This window comes from Chrysemys picta, chromosome 2 (genome assembly GCF_011386835.1).
Source record: "Chrysemys picta bellii isolate R12L10 chromosome 2, ASM1138683v2, whole genome shotgun sequence".
Taxonomy (NCBI): Eukaryota; Metazoa; Chordata; order Testudines; family Emydidae; genus Chrysemys; species Chrysemys picta.
In genome coordinates this window covers 63,193,170-63,210,037 of record NC_088792.1, presented here as the reverse complement: position 1 = coordinate 63,210,037, position 16,868 = coordinate 63,193,170, and positions in this window count along the sequence as shown.

Here is a 16,868-nt window from a genome sequence, read left to right as displayed (position 1 = left end):
TAACAATTAAAAGAATGGGTTGTTCATGATTACTTTGCCCTAGGCGCTTAACGGTTCAGTCATGGGCAGTGCAAGTTTTGAAAAAAAATCTAGCAATGTCCAGTTTTGCATGATTGTCCTGCCCAAGCCGCTCTACTGTTTAGTCACTGCTACTGCAGCTACAGTAAAATGCGGTCTATATGTCCGGGGATAGAGCAGAAATCCTCCTGGGACATCTTGATGAAGCTCTCCTGGAGGTAATTGGAAAGCCGTTGCATGAGGTTCCTGGGGAGAGCGGCCTTATTGGGTCCTCCGTAGTACGACACGTTGCCGTGCCACGAGACAATCAAGTACTCGGGAATCATTGCTCTGCACAGCAGGGCGGCATACGGCCCTGGTCTTTGGAGGCTTTCCCGGAGCATTCTCTCTTTCTCGCTGTCAGAGATCCTCATCAGGGTGATGTTGCTCATGGTGACCTGCTTTGAATTAGGTAGGGGAATGTTAGTGTTGGGACTGCTTGCCCGTTCCTTTACTGAACTGTAACCGTTGGTTTGCAGCCACGCGGTGGAGGCGGGAGAGGGGCAGCCTACAGGGATCGTTCCCGGGGACAGCCGCGAGGGGGTGGGACAGGGGCAGAGTTCCTGCTTGCCGGATTGCTGGCAGCAGGGACTGACATTGCTTTCAATGTGAAATGAGGCCAGTGCTAATATTAAAGTTTTAAGCTGCCACAAGTCTACGGCTTACCATGTCTGCCTGCAACAAAAATTTCGTTGTGCTGCCCCGCTTCTCAAATGTGCTGTGCAAGACCCCAGGCACTGAATGCGAAGGCCGAGAATTCGACCTTGTGCTGAGCGCGCATGTGATAGGTGCTGTGCATGGTCTTGTTCACAGAGAAAGACTATGTTCTTTGTTCACAACTACATTTATCTTTCTGAGGAATTCACTCCCTTTTTCCCATTCCCACAGCCACATCTGCGACTGTCTCACAACCTAGCCTGGCATCACACTCCCAGAGGCTAGCGCAGATTAGGCGTAGGAAGAAGAGGACACGGGAGGACATGTTCTCGGAGCTTATGGCCTGCTCCCGAGCCCAGGCAGCACAGCAGACCCAGTGGCGGGAGAACTTGTCCCAAATGCACCAAGCAAACATGGATCGGGAGGAGAGGTGGCGGCAGGAAGACCAGCAGGCGACTCAAACGCTGCTTGGACTACTGAGGGAGCAAACAGACACGCTCCGGCGCCTTGTGGATGTTCTGCAGGAATGGAGGCAGGAGGACAGAGCCCCGCTGCAGTCTATCTCTAACCGCCCTCCCCCGCCACCAAGTCCCATACCCACCTCACCCAAAGTCCAAAGAAGGAGGGGCGGCAGAGTCCGTGGTAACTCTCACTCCACCCCTGCAGAGAGCACTAGTAGCAGAAGGCTCTCATTCCCAAAAATTTGAAAAGTTTTTTCCTTCCCGCCTGACACAAGCCCCCGTCCAAGTTTCACCTCCCAGTTCCATGTGTAGTTGATAATAAAAAAATACGTTTGTTAACTACTGTTTCCATCATGTTCTTTTGGAGGAGGAGGGGAAAGGCGGTTGGTAATTGGACAGGACAGTCACCTTTGGCAGGGTACATAGGCGGGGGCAGGTACAGCAGCAGGGCACATACACAGTGCAGTTACTAGTTACCCTGGTCAGTCTGGGAGGTGGTTTTCGTGTTATGTGGTGGGGGGTGGGTTGCTCTGTGACTTTGTGGCGGGGGAGGGCAGTTACAGATTGTAAGCGGCGGACCTTATGCAGGATCACAGAGCCACGCAGCAGGAGATCTGTAACCGTCCTCCCCCTGCCACAAAGTCACATAGCCCCCCCATACACACAGTCCACGATCAGGAGGGGTGACAGGCTCCGTTGAAACAAGCAGCCCACCACAGCGGAGCCTGTCAATCCTTGAGTTAGAAGCTTCATTCGCGTCACTACACTACACCCCCCTCCTCCCAACACAGTCTGCGTCCCAGTTTTAAAACATTCCCGCGAAAACAGTAGTAAAGAAAACGGTGTTCATTAACAAAGTAGAACTGATTTTATTTTGAAACGTGTGTTGGAAGGGGGTGAAGGGGGTATGTAACTGAGAGGATAGTCAACATTAACTGGGTAAAGACATGGGGGCAGGTTCAGCTTCTCTGTACACAAACTTAAAAGTCAACAGGTTACCCTGCTCACTCAGGAACCTAGCTTTCAAAGCCTCCCGGATGCACAGCGCATCCCGCTGGTCTCTTCTAATCGCCCGGCTGTCTGGCTGTGCGTAATCAGAAGCCAGGCTATTTTGCCTCAACCTCCCACCCCGCCATAAAGGTCTCCCCCTTGCTCTCACAGAGATTGTGGAGCACACAGCAAGCTGCTATAACAATGGGGATATTGGTTTCGCTGAGATCACAGCAAGTCAGTAAGCTTCTCCATCTCCCCTTGAGATGGCCAAAAGCACACTCCACCACCATTCTGCACTTGCTCAGCCGGTAGTTGAAGAGTTCTTTTTCACTGTCCAGGGCGCCAGTATAGGGGCTTTCATGAGCCAGGGCATTAGCGGGTATGGGGTTGGGAATCCCCGAGGATGACTATAGGCATCTCCACATCCCCAACAGTTATTTTGTGGTCCGGGAAGTAAATACCTTGCTGCAGCCGTCTAAACAGACCAGAGTTCCTGAAAAACACGAGCGTCATGAACCTTGCCCGGCCATCCGACGTAGATGTTGGTAAAACGTCCCCTGTGGTCCACCAGTGCTTGCAGCACCATGGAAAAGTAGCCCTTTCTGTTAATGTACTGGCTGGCCTGGTGGTCCGGTGCCAGGATAGGGATGTGAGTTCCATCTATGGCCCCACCGCAGTTTGGGAATCCCATCGCTGCGAAACCATCTATGATCGCCTCCACGTTTCCCAGGGTCACTGTCTTTGGCAGCAGTACATCAACGATTGCCTTGGCTACTTGCATCACAACAACCCCCACGGTAGATTTGCCCACCCCAAACTGGTTCGCGACTGACCGGTAGCTGTCTGGCGTTGCAAGCTTCCAGAGGGCTATCGCCACTCACTTCTGGACAGTCAGGGCTGCTCGCATCCGGGTGTCATTGCGCTTCAGGACAGGGGACAGCAACTCACAAAGTTCCAGGAAAGTTCCCTTCCGCATGCGAAAGTTTCGCAGCCACTGGGATTCATCCCAGACCTGCAGCACTATGCGGTCCCACCACTCAGTGCTTGTTTCCCGTGCCCAGAATCGCCATTCCACAGCATCAACATGACCCATTGCCACCGTGATGTCCTCGGGGCTGGGTCCCGTGCTTTCTGAGAGGTCTGTGCTACTCTCAGACTTCAGGCCCTCACTGCGGTGCCGTAGCCTCCTCGCCTGACTTATCTGCATCTGCCTCAGGGAAAGGTGTATGATAAGCTGCGAGGCGTTGAGAGCGGCCACAACTGCAGCGATGGTCACAGCGTGCTCCATGCTCGCAGTGCTGTGGCGTCCGCGCTGTCACTGACTAGAAAAGTGCGCGAACTGATTTCCCGCCGGCGCTTTCAGGGAGGGAGGGCGGGAGTGATGGACGGATGACGACAGTTACCCAAAAGCACCCTGGACACATTTTTTTTACCCAGAAGGCTTTTGCAGCTACACCCAGAATTCCAATGGGCAGCGGGGACTGCGGTAACTGTGGGATAGCTGACCACAGTGCACCGCTTCGAATGTCGACGCTTTCCCCGTTAGTGTGGACTCACAAAGTCGAATTACTGTCCTTAGTGTAGACACACACGTTCGACTTTGCAATATCGATTCCAAAAATTCGATTTAAGTAAAATCGAACTACTCTCTTAGTGTAGACATGGCCTCACAGTGTTGGCAGGAAGCAGTGGCTTGGCCTGGGTGTCTTCACCCCCTGCTGCCAGTGCACCCTGCAACTGCACTAGGAATGCAGAAGTTGCTATATAAAGCCTTAGCCTCGCTCACTGCCCAATGGAAGCAGCTGTAATAAGAACGGGAGACAAGTAGCAACATTCAGAAAAGTGGGGGAGGGTAATGTGGTGATAACTCCATTGGAATACTTTCCTGATTTATGATGCTTGCTCAGTTGCAAGGGGATTAACATAGTGGTGCACAATTATAATTAAGGGTATGATTTAGTCATGGATTCTGTGACTTTACCAGACCTCCATGACTTCTTTGGCTTTAACTGACAGCGGCTGCGACCAGGGCTGGGGTTATGCGCCCCTGCATGACTACTGCAGCTGGGGGCTGTGCCCCCACCCAGCCATGGGGCTTGGCCTGTCATTTCCTCCCCCTCCTCCCCATGGAGCTCCAGTTGTTATTCTTTCCCCCCCCTTCCCCTGTTATTTGTAGTAAAAGTCACACAGGTCATATTTCCATAAAGTTTTGTTTATTGCCCGTGACCTGTCCGTGACTTTACTAAAAATAACTGTGACAAAATCTTAACCTTAATTATAATGGAGTGAAACTTCACTATTAGCCATTTGAAGTTTCACTATAAGAGGAGTAAAAAATCCATTGAAATGTATTACAGCAACTTGGGACTTAAGCTTCACTAAAATCAATATAACCCCCTGAGGGTTTGCCGTTTGCTTATGAGCCCATCAAACTTTCCTTACAGATCCAAGGGGGCTCATCTAACTACAATCCCAGTTGCAGCAAGAAGTCTAGGACAAAAACTGTCCTGCACCCTTCTGATTGGAGCACTGGTTTTGGATTTAATTACTATATCTACCAGAACCCAGCTGTTCAAAAGGTAATCAACAGAAAGCTGGGTAAGGTCTCTAGAGACATCTTGAACTAATTTTATTATATTCCATCATCTCAAGGCCCTGCAGTTGACAAGAGGGAACAGAGTCCCTGTTTACTGTTTTTGTGGACTTTGGAGAAAACATCAGGCCAGAGATTAAGAGCGGAGAGACCCTTATCAGAACAGAGTCAGTGCCTGATCCTGTCTTCCTTGGAAGCATCTGCTCTGGTCAAGAGGATTGAAACGATGAATGGATCTGCATAACCTACCGCTACAGTTTGGAGTAGGTGCCACAGCCTCACCCTTAGCGCTTCCTAAGAGATTTTTACCATGTCACTGCCCTGTGCATGCTCTCTCCAAACCCACTGCTGGATTCCTTTGTCTGTGACAATGAGCCCATCATGTACTAGACAGCCAACATTTATGCTTCCCTTCCCTTGCCAAAGTTTTTGAAAATACCTATCATTTGATGCAACCGAGTTCATTCCAAAGGCAAAGTGTCGGCTCCTCAAAGTATTTTTATAAACCCCAGGGATCCGTGTTCCCTGTCAGGTGTAAATAAGTGTGTCCATAAAGGACTGTCTCCATCAGAATAAGGGAAATTGCCCTACCTCGTCCTTCAGTTTAGTGGTAGAACTTTTAACAAGGGCTCCCAGAAGCCTTCTGTACCACATTGTGTTAAGGTTCAAGACATGTCCAGGAACAGGATTTGAATGCTGAAACTGAAACAAACTTTAGGGGTAGCTCAGGAATTGTTAACTGTTAATGCTAGGATTATCAATTTCTCCACACAGACCCGTAAAGTTAATTGTACCAAGCCCTCTGGATCAATTTAAGTGCAGAACTATATATAACTGGTACCTTTTAAAGAACTTTAATTTCTAAATGTTGTCTTTTGCTTAGATTTTGGTCAGAAATCATTAGTATGCTGAACCATATGCTAAAAAAGTGATTTATTCTTTCCCTTCTATTTTGCTTACTGGCAAGGGCCATGAACTGTGATCCTGAATGTTCTTGCTTTGCCCAGCTAGTGTGACTGATGGCTAGATGGGGAGTTTTAATAGTTTGGCTGCATAAACAGATCACCTTCTCTTTGCTTCCAGTCTAAAGATATGATTTATGGAATCACAATAGAGAAAAAGGACAAATGGGGGTGGGGGAGAAAGGTTTGGTTCTGGCCAAAACTTCTGAACTTTGAGTTAGCTGCTATTGCTCCTCTCTACTGGATATTATTTTTCTGTGAAGGAGCTAAAAGAATGCACTGCTTGTACGATTTATTAATGTGCATTATTGATATCTGGGACAAGGAATGTGAAACTCATGTATCATACAAATGTAGCTGAGAGATTTGTTAACTTTGGCTGAAGTTATTCAAACACTTCTTTTGTAACAGAGCCAGCAGTGATTGTAAGTGATACACTATCAATTACAACTTTATACAGTGCTTGTGAAATCAATGCAACTTTTATTAAAAATAATAAACAGCTTAGTATATGGATTTGTATTATGGTGCGTTCTCTGAGAGGCGTTTCAATACAGTGTATAGAACAAGAAAAGCAAATAAAACATCTGCATGGATGGTTCCTGCCTCTGGTCTGCTGGTCTGTCCATCAGAGCTGTATTGCTGTTGGTTTGGTAGTGGCTGACTAGCAGCTGTGGAGCAGACTGTCACAGCTAGGGGGACTGGCCCCTTGAAAGGAAGATGGGGACAGCCCAACCTGTGCCATAATTGACTCGCTGCTCTCCAGCCTAAGGGGGTGGGACTAAGGTGGCTTGGGATCGCTTAATAGACATCCGGGCCACATCAAAGGGCTGACAGAGCAATCTGGGTGGTGTGGATAGATTCTCACAGATGCATTGAGCCACAATCAGCAGGAGGCTGGGTACTGCACGGGAACCAAGCTGGGGGTCCAGTGCTCTATACTGGAGATGGGAAGGATGCAAGGAATCGACCCTGGCAGGAGCTGAGAATGGTACTCCAGAACCAGCCTGGGGTCTGAGTGCTTCTATCTCAGAGCCAGAATGACGCTCAAAACTGTCTGAACCTTGACTATTTCTGGAGATCACTGGATAAACCATCTGGGTGAAACATTTAGTATTTTTAGAGTGCTAGCTTTCCTTCAAGTTATCTTGCCAAAATCCTAATGTTCATAATCAAATTTGATAGGATGAAGGGTTTAGTAACTCCAGGAGGTGTGCCCTGTTCTGACTTGTCAGGGCATTCCAGGGAGGTGAGAGACTCAGTCCATAATCCTGTTTAGGCCAGCCATTGACAAGGTGGAGGAAACTAACAACACCAGCAATATCAAGACTCATTGCATGCAGGCCAGATTAGCCTACTGATCTTCAACCAGAAGATCAGGTAGCTAGTGAATGACAAGCAGGTCCCCAAAGACCTTCTGTGACAAATACCTCTCTAGAAAAACTGAGAATCAGATCTGAGACATTCAAATGGCCACTTACGTTTTTTTTCTCTCATTTTTAAGTCTTTGTTTTTGTTCTATGTTTTGACCACCAAGCGTGGTGGAGTGAATGTGTGACTGAGCAGCACACCCATATGAAGATGGTGCCTAAGAAAATAGTAGAGCTTTGTTAAACCTCTTGCTGCCTTGAAGAGGTCACATGTTTATGAATCAAAGAAAAAATGTATATTTAACCACAAACTGTATTATCTTTTACCTGAAAATCTTTGTTAAAAGTAGCAAGGTGGATTTATTAAGTTGTTTTCACAAACTGTATTGCAACATCTTGTGTGACTCCAGATACTAGCAATTTTTCTCCATTTTCTTTCATCTAACCACTAAAATCTAGGCAGGCAGCCACAACTAATATTAGCGCTGTAATTCAAAAATTAGCTTTAGTTTGGGATTTATGAGTTTAGTCCAAGCCCTTTGGCTGGAATAAACATATAGATTAAATTGGCATTGATAGTACCTGTTTAAGCTGTTTTCAAAACAGACTGCTACCTCCACAAATTGTTAGATCAAGTTTATATAGGAATAATCCATTTGATTTTAACCTAATTCAATTAGTCTGATTTGATATTACCCTATTTTAATTTGATCTGTTATGTTAAGTTAGAAATGATTTAATGATATCTGTATAATTTTTAATTACAATTGTTAAGAGTTAACAATTGGTTGATATGTCTCAATTGTGCTCACACTTCTGTGGAAGCTCTTGCATGAAAAGTCCCAGCAAATGGGCATTTCTTGGGGATCCAATAGGGGGGATGATGATGGTGCTGTGATGACAGCACTCCCTCTTTTCATGTGGGCATGGGGAGATCCACCACATGTCCCTTTTATAGTGAGATCTAGGGAAGTGATCTGAGGCCATAATGAATTAAATAAATTAATTAATGGAGCTATCCTATCTCCTAGAACTGGAAGGAATCTTGAAAGGTCATCAAGTCCAGCCCCCTGTCTTCACTAGCAGGACCAAGTACTGATTTTGCCCCAGATCCCCAAGTGGCCCCCTCAAGGATTGAACTCACAACTGTGGGTTTACCAGGCCAATGCTCAAACCACTGAGCTATCCCTCCCCCGTAAGTCTGATTCCATTAACTGATTTTGTGTGCATGTTGATGTGTGACTGGGTGCTTGTACTTGGGTGCAGGTGCATTTCCCATTGCCCCATTTCAAGGCATTGGCTGCTGTTATGTGACCTTGAGTCCCCTCACTCCGCTGAAATGTGCATGCACCCAATCGACCAACACTCTGTTGCATGTGGCCATGACTAAAAGAACAAACATAGTTAGCTTGAACTCTGTAGCTTTTGTAATCAAAGTTTCTATTGAATGACAAGGGAGCCCTCTCTATACAACCTGATACCTATAGCTTTGCATGGATGGTCTATCACTTTATTTAAAACATACTTACAGAAAACAGCAAAGGCCCAGATCCACAAAGGGATTTGGTGTTATGACCTCAGTGTCACAAAACCTAGAAAATCACAGAACAACAATGCACTGAACAAATTCTGAGTGAAGAACCTAGGCTCCTATACAATGAATAGGGAGAAATAGGTGCCTTAGCATGTGATCCACAAAAGGCAGGTATGTGCTAAGCCCCTCCCCTCTTAAAGAGAAAGGCACCTAAGGGCTGGTCTACACTGGGGGGGGGGGGATCAATCTAAGATATGCAACTTCAGCTACATTCAGCTACCCAAACCTCCCAATTGACCTGGACTGTGGGTTCTTCCAGAGGGGAAGGTCTCTGGGCTGTTCCCGAACCCACATGGTGAATCTCTGAGGCAAGAAAATCCGCCAATAAGTGCAGGACCCACCAAGATAGAGGAGGAACTTTGTCACAGCATCTACAGATGTAGATTTTTTTTTTTTTACATAACTGCACTCAAAAACAAAACAATGTAAAACTTTAGAGCCTACAAATCCACTCACTCCTCCTACTTGTTCAAATCACTGAGACGAACAAGTTTGTTTACATTTATGGGAGATAATGTTACCCACTTCCTATTTACAATGTCATCTGAAAGAGAGAACAGGCGTTCACATGGCACTTTTGTAGCCAGCATTGCAAGGTATTTACATGCCAGATATGCTAAACATTCATATGCCCCCTCATGCTTTGGCTACCGTTCCAGAGGACATGCTCCCATGCTGATGATGCTCATTAAAAAAATGTGTTAATTAAATTTTGACTGAACTCCTTGGGGAAGAACAGTATGTCTCCTTCTCTGTTTTACCTGCATTCTGCCATGTATTTCATATTATAGTAGTCCTGCGTGATGACCAGCACATGTTGTTCATTTTAAGAACACTTTCACAGCAGATTTGACAACACGCAAAGAAGGTACCAATGTGAGATTTCTAAAGATAGCTACAGCACTCAGCCCAAGGTTTAAGAATCTGAAGTTCCTTCCAAAATCTGAGGGGGACAATATGTAGAGCATGCTTTCAGAAGTCTGAAAAGAGCAACACTCTGATGCAAAAACTACAGAACCCAAACCACCAAAAAAGAAAATCAACCTTCTGCTGGTGGCATCTGACTCAGATGATGAAAGTGAACATACGTCAGTCTGCACTGCTTTGGATCGTTATCGAGCAGAACCCATCATCAGCATGGACGCATGTCCTCTGGAATGGTGGTTGAAGATGAAGGGACATATGAATCTTTAGCACATCTGGCACGTAAATATCTTGCAACGCTGGCTACAACAGTGCCATACAAATGTCAGTTGTCACTTTCAGGTGATGTAAACAAGAAAAGGGCAGCATTATCCCCTGCAAATGTAAACAAAGTTGTTCATCTGGGTGACGGGCTGAACAAGAAGTAGGACTGAGTGGACTTGTAGGCTCTAAAGTTTTACAGTTTTATTTTTGAATGCAGTTTTTTTATACATAATTCTATATGTGTAAGTTCTACTTCCATGATAAAGAGATTGTACTACAGTACTTGTATGAGGTGAATTGAAAAATACTATTTTTTTTGTTTTTTACAGCACTGATATTTGTAATAAAAATAAATATAAAGTGAACACTGCATACTTTGTATTCTGTGTTGTAACTGAAATCAATATATTTGAAAATGTAGAAAACATCCAAAATATTTAAATAAATGTGTAACCCCTTTGGGGTTGAGAGAGCATGGCCCCTTTACATCTTTTTCCTAGGGGGGAAGGGGAGAGTGAGAAAAAAGGAGGGAAACTCCAGGGGGTGGGGCTGGAGCTCCAGGGGAGAAGGGAAGCAGCCCAGTGGCCGTGGACAAAGGAAGCAAGAGAGAACCTTCCAGAAGCCTGGGAAGGCCAGGGCTGCTCGGGGACACCCCAGGACAGGAGCCGGGAGCAGGGCCGGCTCCAGGCACCAGCCCACGAAGCTTGTGCTTGGGGCGGCACCTGGAGGGGGGCGGCGTGGTGCTCTGGCCGCCGGGGAGAGCGGGGCCCCGGGCGGGACTCGCCGCCCTCCCCCCGGCGCTCTGGCCGCTGGGGAGAGCGGAGCCCTGGCTGGGGCTCGCTGCCCTCCCCTGCCGCGCTGGGGGGGGGGGGGGGGGAGGGGAGGCGGCCGGAGGCTTTTTTGCCTGGGGCGGCAAAAAAGCCAGAGCCGGCCCTGGCCGAGAGGAGCACTAGGGGAGGAATTGCCCGAGAAGGAGAGGCCAGATTGGACCCAGTATCACGGCTGCCCAGAGCTGCATGGGGCTGTGAGTACTGGGGCTTGTGACTGCATTGGGAACAAGGAGGGAGGTTGCTAGATAGTTAAGTGGGGAAGTGGTCGCTCTGTGTGGCTGTGCAGAGAGCATCAGAAGAGGGCACGGGAGGGGTTTGTTGGGGAAAGTTCACTGGCCCCGAAGACGACCAGAAGCACCCAAGACTCACCACTGGACTGGAACTTTGCTCAGGACTCCTGAACTCTGTGTGCAGACACATTGCTCAATGTCTGCCCTGTCAGACTGTGCTACCACTGGGTCTGTGGGGCCTTGTTTTGGCGGCAACCTTGTTCTACTGCTCCCCCTATATTTCTCCTTGTATTTCTCCTCTCATCCCTCTGTAAATAAATATCTCCCTTTGTTATATCCATTGTACTTTTTCTGTGGGTGTGTGTGTTCACTCTGGGAGGTTTGGAACAGGTGCCCCTGGGGTGGAAGGGATTTTTCCTGCTGCATTCCTGCGCGTGCCTTCTCTTGGCCAGAGCTGCCTGCAGAGCAGACTCCATCTTGGCCATGAGGGCACTAAAGTTACAAATGGTATTCTATTATTAACAGTGCGATTAATTACATGATTAATTTTTTTAATCATGTGATTAATCACAATTTTTTAAATCGCTTGACAGCCCTACTTTGTATATTTTGATGTTTACAATTTGTGTTTTAACTGTTATAAAGATTTAACTTTTTGAATATCAATGTCTACTCTCATTAAATCATTGTCTGATGACCCATAGCTTCCCAAAATGGAAAATTTAAATCAATAAAAATTCAAAAAAAAATTTAAACTTGCAGAGTTGTGCAAAATTGTGGGATTTAAACTGATAAAAAATAAAAAATGCTAAAAATAAACACCAATATTATCTGAAGTTGTAAAAAAATAAAAATGGAATTGTACCAATCCTACTTCTAATCTTTAGCCCAGTGGTTAGAGTACTTACCCAGGCTGTGGGACACTGCTGATTCACAAAATATCAGCGTTGGAAAGGACCTCAGGAGGTCATCTAGTCCAACCCCCTGCTCAAAGCAGGACCAATCCCCAGATTTTTACCCCAAATTGCTCCCTTAAGGATTGAATTTACAACTCTGGGTTTAGCAGGCCAATGCTCAAAGCACTGAGCTATCCCTCCCCAAGAATCCCCGAACCCTGCCTGCTGAGGAGAGGATTTAAATAAGCATCTACCATCCTTCAGCTGAGTGCCCTCATTACTGGGCTATGAAGTGATTCTCATGCTTTGTCCTAATGAATATTTAATTAAAGTGGAACAACATCAGTAGGAGAGGTTGAGGGAGACCCACATCAGAACTCATAGTTGAGTGGTTAGGGGAATCAATTTATGGGTGGCTGATCACTGCTCAAATCCCATTTCCTCATCAGGTAGAGGAGGGACTTGGACCAGTCCTTTCTTATATCCTGGGTAAGTACCCTAACCAGAGGGCTCAAGGAGTGCCTCTCCTCTAGGGCTGTTTTTGTGTGGAGTTGGGTGGCCTCTGAGTACACCTACTGTGCTGGACCCCACAGAGAAGACAGGTGTTCACCTTGCTTTCCTTCCCTAACTTGTGGATCACACAAGGGATTATGCAAGAGATAGGTGGCCGGATGCTTAGACTGAGGTAGTAGTGCGCATGCCCACCGAGCATACATGCCTAGGGAAATTTTACAGTGGAAATTTAGGTGCCAAGTGAGTTTAGATACCTACGGAGTAAGGCTGCAACTGAGCAGGAGTTTTGTGGATCACATTAGCACGTAAAAATGGGACTTAGGTGCCTAAATCTGGGGGTTAAGCAACAAAGTACCTCTGTGGATGTGGGCCACAGTAACTTCTTTTAAAACTCTCTTCCACTCCCTCTTAAAGACTAGTCCTGCAGTCCTTACACAAGCAAAATATACGGTGAAATCCTGGAAGGACTGCTGGATTGGGACCTTAGGACTTGTCTACACACAGTTTTTGTATTACTAAATTATGTTGGCTTATGAATTGATACGGTTAAAGCAGAACAAACCCCCGAGTCTGGACACAATTATACCAGTATAAAGGTGCTTATCAGTAGCCATACTGCAGTTACACTGGTATAAAGATGTTTATATCAGTAGCTATAATGGCAAACGCTCTTTTATACCGGTATAACGGTGTCTACACAAGAGGTTTAACTGATTTATCTATATTGGTAGAAAATCACGCCCCTGGCTGAAATAGTTAAATTGATACAGCTACTGTGTAGACCAGGCCTTAGTCTCTTTTAAATTTCCTAATAGATTTTAGTTTCCTTTCTAGTATGAGCCTAAGGTTTGCCACTGAATAGCTGCACTAGTAAGTCATAGGAAGTAACCAAGCGTAATTGTATGAAGAAAAACTTGTTTAAAAACATTTTATTAGAAACAAGATTTTGTGAGATGGATTAATATTAAAAATCCTAGCATTTCTGGCAATAAAATTCACATTTTTTGATTCCCACCCTCCAGTTTCTCACATAGTTAGAATGAAAATATTTAACTGATACTAATATACCTGCAAATGGTTTGTCAGTGTAGATATAGTTAATACTGACAACAGAAAATATTCAGCAGGTGGTATCATGTAATATCCTGCATATAAGAGATGATATGAGGCCCAGTTCTGCTCCCATTAGACGTCCCGATTTTATAGGGACCGTCCTGATATTTGGGGCTTTTTCTTATATAGGTGCTATTACCGCCACCCCCACTCTGTCTCGATTTTTCACACTTGCTATCTGGTCACCCGAGCTCCCATATAGATAAGGAGGGCGTTAAAAGGAGCAGGAGCAGACCTGTATGCAATTTTTACTAATAACAAACTTTAACAGAAGAAAAAAGTTGTTCAATGAAAGTTGAATGTGTATGTATACCACAGTTCTAAGAATCCTAACTTCCATATTTGTAAATGCTTAACAGTTATGGAGGAAAAGATAAGTATACTCACAGGTCATGTAGGGGAAATTTATTTTAAAGGCACAAATGGCCTAGTTCACATTCTCTTTCAATGAGAACTGGGCACCTGAGATTTTCAAAGGCACAAGTGGCCCTTGCAATCTCTTAAATAAATGTACATATAAAATGACTCTGGATTTTTGATTACATGACAGTTACTGATTTCAGGATTTTTTTTAAATGTAAGGCTATTAATGACTTGTCATTCTGAAATTTGTGTGTAGTTAAAAATACACAATGAACAAATGTCACTGAGGATCATAACCGCTTCAGAGTGTAATCCTGGAGCATAAGGGAAATAACAATAGCTCAATGACAAAATTGTTTGGACAAGAGAGGGTCAGACAGGCAGTGAGAGCTATAAGAGTTTTAATTTCCCAGAGGAGTCATAAGGATCCACTCTTCCTAGTATGTGAAAAAGACAAATATAATGAAAGGTTCATTAGCTCTGGCAATTCATGGTTACCACAGCATGTGCACTGTTCCTGTTATTTGCTTATGGTTATGTTGTGTCCAAAACAATGCATGAGACTTTTAACTGTATTTACATTAGTTTTACCCCTTTCATCATGACTGATACAGTGACTCTTAAAAATGACTAAATGACAGTATGAGGTGCATTAAGATTTCAGATTCCAAACTCTTCTCTGGAAGAGCAATAATTTAGACTCCAATAATAACACTAACAGAAACTTACTAGCCCACTAGTGCACTTTGGAGTGTCTTAGTCTGAAGTGTTAAAGCACCAATAGCAGAGAGTGTTTGCTGGTCCCACTCATGAGGGGGTGGCAGACAATCTGATCATCCATTTGAAGATACCTTGGTCTTTGGAAAGAAGGTCTCCCAAAGATCTGAGAGGGTAAAGCAGGGCAGCTCTAAGTGCACTGTGGAACTAAAAGGAGCAAGTTTGCTGCCATGTTCAGATGGTAAGGTGAGGAGGTTTGAAGCTCATGAAGAGAGAAAATTAATAGAGGCAGCTTCAGTATTTGCAATTATTTCAAAGGCAATAACATACTAAACTTGAAACAGTGAAGCTGAAATAAAATGTGTGAATAACCCCAACTCAGTTAGGAAGAATGACATTTTATGAGCTCATTTTCAACCGAGTGAGTCCCTAAAGGATATTTTTTTGTGTATTACAAATCCACAACTATGGTCAATGTTGTAAACAGACAATTTTCTAAAGCACAACAAATAAAGTAAAAATAAAAATCTAAAATTTAAAAAAAGTGAAATCCCACTCAATGATCAGATGAGAAGAAGCTGCCACCTCAAAAGACTTATCCAAGTTGAATCACTGACAGCAGAATAGAGCATCAACAGCAATCAAAGTGAGTATTATGGTTTTGTTTCAGAGTTAGACATATACATTGAGATTTTCAAAGCAAACCATTGACTTTCATTGAAGATGTATCGCTAAATCCCCTGGACTCCTTTTAAAATAATAATAAATACAAAAAAGGCATTGTTGTGGCGTACACTGGCCTTTTGAGGCTAGAGGGTGAAGTCTCAGGGGCCAGACTACCCTATTCCAGGCGTTCTGGGGATGACAGAAGACCCAAGGAAAGATAGAGGCAGATGCTGAGAGAGATGAAACTGGGGTAACAGTTAGCATCTGAAAAATTGCCAGGCTACTATTCTCTTTAGGGCCCAGGACCAGAAATCTTGTAGTGCAGAACGGGGCACCTCTCTTTCTCAGCCAACCAAAATGAGTTCTGGGAAGGAGGCCAGCACATGACCTGCTGGTTCCCTCTTAAGAGAGACTACACTACACTACCAGACCCCTAAGTGTTGTGGTTTTACCAACCTAACTGGCAATATAGACAGCACTATGTTGACGGGAGGGTTTCTCCCATTGGCATAGCTGTTGCATCCCATGGAGGTGGAATACCTACGCCGATGAAGACGTTCTACCGTCAGCATGGGTAGTAAGCGCTACAGACAAGCCCGAGACAATAGCACAGGGGTCAGCAACCTTTCAGAAGTGGTGTGCCGAGTCTTCATTTATTCACTCTAATTTAAGGTTTCGCGTGCCAGTAATACATTTTAATGTTTTTAGAAGGTCTCTTTCTATAAGTCTATAATATATAAGTAAACTGTTGTAGGTAAAACATTTTAAAAACCTTATTTACTTAAGAAGCTTCATTTAAAATTAAATTAAAATGCAGTGCCCCCTGGACTGGTGGCCAGGACCCGGGCAGTGTGAGTGCCACTGAAAATCAGCTCGCGTGCCGCCTTTGGCACGCGTGCCATAGGTTGTCTACCCCTGCAATAGCAGGAAGAGAACTACTTGCTTGCCTGACTCCTCTAGGTCAGGGAGAATGAGATGGGCCTCTGCTCCATTAGGAATGTCTGGGAGAATGAAAGGAATATGGTTGTGCAGATTTATTGCTGTTGCAAGTTTTCCTTTATTTTGAGAGAATTTGCTGCCAGTCTGGGTAGAGCTGAGTGCAAGCAGTTTAAATGGCAGCTAGGAGAAGCTGGCTCAGGGACACTGCCTATTACAGGCATGTTCAGTGGTTCCCCATATCTGGCTCTTGATCCCCAGTGCCTATTTCTATAATTCTTCGTTTTTATAGAGGTGAATACCAAAGAGGTATAAGTTAATTATAGTATTTATTGATTATCCTAACAGCATCAGAAAGCCAGAACATTTTAAGTCTCAAATGAATGTTTATTATGCTTTGTCAGGAAGAGTCTAATTCAAGATAATCGTGGTTTGCAATTTTTCTATCTATTTACATAACTAATGAAATGCACTCAGGCATGAAGCATCTTCGATTATTTTATGGCATTTCTTTTGATTATGATACAGAGTTAAAGAAAACAAACACATTCAAGTATCAGAGGGGTAGCCGTGTTAGTCTGAATCTGTAAAAAGCAACAGAGGGTCCTGTGGCACCTTTGAGACTAACAGAAGTACTGAGAGCATAAGCTTTCGTGGGTAAGAACCTCACTTCTTCAGATGCAAGTCTTGCATCTGAAGAAGTGAGGTTCTTACCCACGAAAGCTTATG